This window comes from Scaptodrosophila lebanonensis, unplaced genomic scaffold (genome assembly GCF_003285725.1).
Source record: "Scaptodrosophila lebanonensis strain 11010-0011.00,11010-0021.00 unplaced genomic scaffold, SlebRS2 tig00000166-arrow-arrow-pilon, whole genome shotgun sequence".
Lineage (NCBI taxonomy): Eukaryota > Metazoa > Arthropoda > Insecta > Diptera > Drosophilidae > Scaptodrosophila > Scaptodrosophila lebanonensis.
Genome location: NW_022060600.1, coordinates 955,962 through 962,236, shown reverse-complemented (window position 1 = coordinate 962,236; position 6,275 = coordinate 955,962).

Here is a 6,275-nt window from a genome sequence, read left to right as displayed (position 1 = left end):
GGGCACAGACGAATTGCATGGTTCTCTTTGGAACAAAATTGGCACGTTTGCGTCCGTACGCGGACTTTCGTCTCGAAAGAATTGACCTTTCGTGCAGTTGGCTCCTTCTGAGCCGGCTTGGGCAGGCGAACGTTGGTACTTGGCCGCACATCGTCTATTGCCTCAAGAGTGCTATAGCGATCTGACGAACTGGTTCATATCTGCCCAAGGGGGAATTTCCGACTTGTTTTTGAGCGACTGTTCCAAACGGGTCAAACGGGGTAACTTGGAGGCGCAGAAGAAAATCAAAATGCAATCCCAATTGGCCGTACTGATTAACATGTTATTATTATTAATATAATTATATATATTATTAACATGTGCGTTCTCTACAGCGGTTAGGCAACCTTGGATGGTGCTTTGAAGTTGTTTTATGGAGGCACCGCACCCCGAAGAAATTGGTTGGAGGCAGGAGAGAACTTTCAATTGGCTGTTGACGAGAAGCCGCTTGTGCTCAAAACGCTCAGCCAAATCCTTCCATGCAGTGGCAAAGCCGTCATTGGTAAGAGGGGACTTGGACACTATAGCCCTCGCTTCGCCACTCGTTTTGAAATTGAGGTGGTACAACTTCTCAACCTCTGTGAGGCGCGGATTGCGTATATATACGGCCGTGAAAAGGACCCTGAACGTGGGCCATTTCAAATAGTCGCCATTAAACACTTTGGTATCAACTGGCGGTAGGTGGCAGCCCCTAGTTCTTGACAAAAAATTGTTCTGTAGTCCGTTACATTTTTGTTCTTGCCAAACTATCTCGTTAAACGAACATGAGGACAAACTGTTTTATATATAGAGATACCGCAACGTTTTAAGATAGACTATGTGCAAAAAAGGGGAATAATTATAAGGATATATCCTAATTTTAAATTCACATTTGAGTCTTTTCGTGCCATATTGAGTCAATACGGTCACGCACAAACTCGGAATATGAAACACGGCACTCGTGTCAATGCCGTGCAGCGATGAGCCACGATCTAAAAGCACTGAATATTCCCATCTCAATTTGCTAGAGTAAAACTTTCGATAGTTGAAGCCACCGATACCATCAAAATATCGAAGTTTGAATGCAATAAGCAGAATATTTAAATAATAAAATCTAATTATTTATTGAGATCAATAAGAACAAATCATATACATACATACATCTGCCCGCAATGGGAAGCAGAATATGCGTAGCTCCGTTATTCGGTTTCTGCTTTACTATCGCTTACGCAGTCGTTGCCTAGCGACGGTAACTATAAACTATTGGCGTTTTGCCTTTGCAATTAACATTAAATGGTCAAAACGAAAGAAGAAGAGCGAGCCAATGACTTGTAGTTATTGTTGTTTTTAGAGCATTATTTTTTTTACAATCAAACAACTGTGTTCGATTGCATGTGTATTGTATGTGTAAATCCGACTTTGACTGACATGCTACAAGAAGATCGTCAACATATACCAGAATTAGAGACAGATTACCTTCTTCGCGCTGTTTATATAAACAAGGCTCATTGTCTCATGGAATAAAGCCCATATCTCGCAGGACATGGTCAAGCTTGGAATTCCATTCCCTTCCTGACTGCTTCAATCCATAGATCGTTTTCTTCAACAGCAGGACTTTACTTGGATGACTTCCATCTATGTACCCTTGTGGTTGCTTCATATATATGGTGTCTTTCAAGTCGCTGTTCAGGTATGCCGTGCATACGTCCATTTCGTGCAAATATAGGTTTAGCTTAGCCGCCAATGCCAGAATGAACCGGAAACTCTCCATTCGGCATATATGTGAGAATGTTTGCACGTAGTTAATACCATACAGCTGCGAGCATCATTTGGCAACTAAACGTGCTTTAAAACGTTCTATGCTACCGCTTGTATCTCGCTTCAAATTGAAAACCCATTTGCAGCCAATTGCTCGCTGATTTCTTGGTAAATCTGCAAGCGCCCAGGTTTCATTCGCTCTCAAAGAATCGTATTCTTTCTTCATTGCCTCGCGGCAGTAAGATGCATGTGTACTCTCCATTGCCTCTTCATAGGATAATGGCACAACGACATCGCTTGTGACCATAGCGCTAAGTACGTTGAACTGCTTTTTCGGGCGACCAGGTCTACCCGTCCTTAGCAATCTTGGTCTGCCGGGTCCAACCCGCACACCACGATCCTCTTGGGCAGGTGCATCTTCAGCACTTTCGAATGCATCGCCGCTGTCGACATCTGTACTGGAACTTTCTGTATCGCTGTTGTCGTCTTTGTTGTCATCAGAGCCATCGTCGTTGATGTCATTCAAATTAATCTCGGAGCCTTTGGTACCAAAATTTTCTTGAATCAGCCCATCAAACGTTGCTGGTTCACTTCTAGTTTGTGCCTCTTCGCCAAGTTCATCGAACAGAATGTCCCGTTTTTCGACTATTTGCTTCGATTCTGGATCATATAAACGATATCCTTTTGCTTGCCTCGAGTACCCGACCATTGCCTTTTGGTTGAAACTTTCCCTTCGCATGACCTTTGTCGAGTGCTACTGCAACGGAACCAAAAACTTTTAAGTGGCTTATTGATGGTTTCTTACCAGTCCACGCTTCCATTGTTGTCATATCTGTCAGCGCCCTTGTATGCGACCGATTTCGCAAATACGCTGCAGTGTTTATAGCCTCAGCCCAAAGCGCCTTGCAAAGTTTGGACTCCACCAACAAACACCTCGCCATTTCCACCAGGGTACGGTTAGCTCGCTCTGCAACTCCATTCTGTTGCGGTGTGTATGCAACGGTCAGCTGACGTGCAATACCATGTTGTGTAAGGAATGCATCAAACCTTTTGTTTACATATTCGCGCCCATTGTCGCTACGAATACATTTAAGCTTCTTGCCGGTTTGACGCTCCACAAGATTCTTGTACTCAACGAACTTTTCAAATATCTGGATCCGCCAAATGAACATGTTATGAACCAGCTCCAGTAGTTCTTTTGTCCGACTTTCGGCAGCTTTTGGGAAGGGATGAACGTGAATCTTGCTCACCATGCACGTTTTGCATTGTTTCTCTGACGAAAATTCAGCCGCTTCCACACCTCGTACCATGCCTTTCTTTGTCATTTACGACAAACTTGCATAATTTAAATGGCCGTATCTTCTATGCCACAAGACTCCATCGACTTGCACAGCAGCATAACATTGATTTAATTTGTCTTGAAACATGTATAAATTACCAACTTTGTTTACTTCCAGTATGCAATCACCATTTTGAATTGTTTTAGCTTTTGCCGGGCCAAAATTAACCAAACATTTGTTTTCAACAGCTCGATTTACAGAAACGAAATTGCCCGTCAGCTGCGGTACATACAGAACGTCGATCAGCTTAAGTGCATATAAACCAATGCCACTTCGCCTTTTCCTTCTTTTATATTTCTGCTCGCTTTGTGCACGCTTACACTGAGGCAATTCGCCTTGAAATGTCCCCTTTCGCCGCATTTGAAGCAAACACCGTTAACTGTTTCTTCTTTGAGGCGCCTTTCGCATAAGTGTTCGATTTTTGAACAATTGTGAATGCCGTTGCATTTGCATATCCCTTGTCTGTTTCTATTGACCTTCGTTCACCCTCTTCTTTGAGCTTTATACTTAGAATGTCGAATTGCGGTAAATCATCGCGCGTCTCGATAGCAACAACGAAATTTTCGTATTCTGATGGAAGGCTGGAAAGCAGAATAATAGCACGTAGCTCATCATTTATCTCAATTCCCACAGAAACTAGCTGGTCCAATACTTCATTAAACGTATTTAAATAATTGGAAATGCTCTGTCCTTGTGCCATCCGCAAGCTAAGTAACTTTTTATAAAGTGATACTTTGCGCACAGGGGCACTAGGCTGGTGAACTTCTTGCAATTTCATCCAAGCTTCACTTGCTGTCTGGCTATTTTTTATATAACCCAATTGCGATGGCTTTACACTCAATGTGATAGTTGCAAGGGCCTGATCCAAAGCTCTCCACTTGGCATACTCAGCACTTTCCGCAACCACTTCACCAGAGGCCACGCCCCATAGCTCCGCATGGATCAATACACTGTGCATTTGTATTTTCCATGACTCATAGTTCTTTTCTTCCAGTTTCTCGATCTGGTATAATGCACTCATTTTGTGTTGTTTCTTTTGCACGTTGCAAACACAAAATCTTCACAAACACTTTATTATTAATGTCTCAGAGTTCGTAACTCAAACATTTGTCGACGAGTTCACTAACAGGCCATTGCCTGGGCCCATAACCTATTGAAATGAGGGAGGGGTTCGTCACGGAAACCCGGCCAAATAATAATGAACGCAACACATGTGTACCATTGAGAAGTTTATTGAAGACTAACTATGCGTGGTTAGTTTTACATTATTCGTTTGCCATCTTCTTCGTGTGACAAACGCTTCATACAGAAAAACATATGTTGTGTGTATGCGTGGTTAGTTTTACATTATTCGTTTGCCATCTTCTTCGTGTGACAAACGCTTCATACAGAAAAACATATGTTGTGTGATCGTACATGCGTGCATTGATATACTATACATCGATATACATTTTTCAACAAATTAATTAACATTTCTTGCTCTGTCAGTGCAAGACGAATGTACATACATATATATGTAGATACATATGTACATTCAAGCATTAGTGTCTCACATGTTGCTTTGGCTATTTCATTCGTTTGCACGCAACTACACGAACAGCTGCTTGCATGTGTGTGTGTGTGTGTGTGTGTGTGTGTGTGTGTGTGTATGTATACTTAGTTGTCCCCAAATGTTTGATATTTTGTATTGTTTGTTCTGCCTGCATTTGTAAAATGCATATTTTGAAAATCCTTGAATGAAAAGTTGTAGATTTAGTTACGTAAATTACATTACCCAAATTTTAAATCGATCGGACTAAATTTATAACACAAACTTTTCATTTGACATAGTGAATAATATTATAACCCCAATAATTCAAGCTCCAAAACGAAATTCTAAGTATGCAGTTTTGTTTGTATACTTTAATTTATTTTAGAAACTAAGTTTTAAGTCGATCGGTTGAAAAATGCGGATTTTTCAAACAAACTTTGGAGCTACTTTTCCCCCCTTTGGAGCTCGAATTTTCCAAAATCCCTTCTTAGTGCGCACCTACACCATGATAGGATACTTGAGCCCACATTTCAGCATCCTAGCTTTTACCGTGTAGGCTGTGGGCTGTTGACGCGGTTTCCTTTTGTGCCCCAAGAAAACCCCAATAATTCAAGCTCCAACTAAAAATTTAAAAAACCGAGTATGCAGTTTTCTTTGTATTCTTTTATTGATTTCAGAAACCAAGTTTTATGTCGATCGGCTATAAAATGCGGATTTTTCAAACAAACTTTGGAGCTCGTTTTCCCCCCTTTGTAGCTCGAATTTTCCAAAATCCCTTCTTAGTGCGCATCTACACCATGTTAGGATACTTGAGCCCAAATTTCAGCATCCTAGCTTTTACCGTGTGGGCTGTGGGCTGTGGGCTGTTGACGCGGTTTCTTTTTGTGGCCCAAGAAAACCCCAATAATTCAAGCTCCAACTAAAAATTTAAAAAACCGAGTATGCAGTTTTCTTTGTATTCTTTTATTGATTTCAGAAACCAAGTTTTATGTCGATCGGCTATAAAATGCGGATTTTTCAAATAAATTTTGGAGCTCGTTTTCCCCCCTTTGGAGCTCGAATTTTCCAAAATCCCTTCTTAGTGCGCATCTACACCATGATAGGATACTTGAGCCCAAATTCCAGCATCCTAGCTTTTACCGTGTGGGCTGTTGACGCGGTTTGCTTTTGTGCCCCAACATTTTTTTTACAGGAAAACTCCCATATTTTAGGCCCCAAAAAAAAATATCAAAAAACCAAGTATACAGTTTTCCTTGGAATTGTTCTGAGAGTATACAAACTAAGTTTGAAGTTAATCAGATGAAAACTGTAGATTTTTTGGAGCTCCAAAATCCCTTCTTAGTGGGCACCTAGACTATGAAAGGATACTTGAGTCCAAATTTCAGCTTCCTAGCCTTTACCGTTTGGGCTGTGCGTTGATCACCAATCAGTCAGTCAGTCAGTCAGTCAGTCAGTAAGTCAGTCATTCAGTCAGTCAGTCAGGAAAAACTGGTTTATATATATAGATGTATAGTGACTTGTCTTGTTATACAGCGTATTTCATATGCATGTATGTACAGGGTGCGCCTTCTTTTATGTCGGTATGTAAACATTGAATATCTTTGAAAATAAACAACCGATTTTCAAGT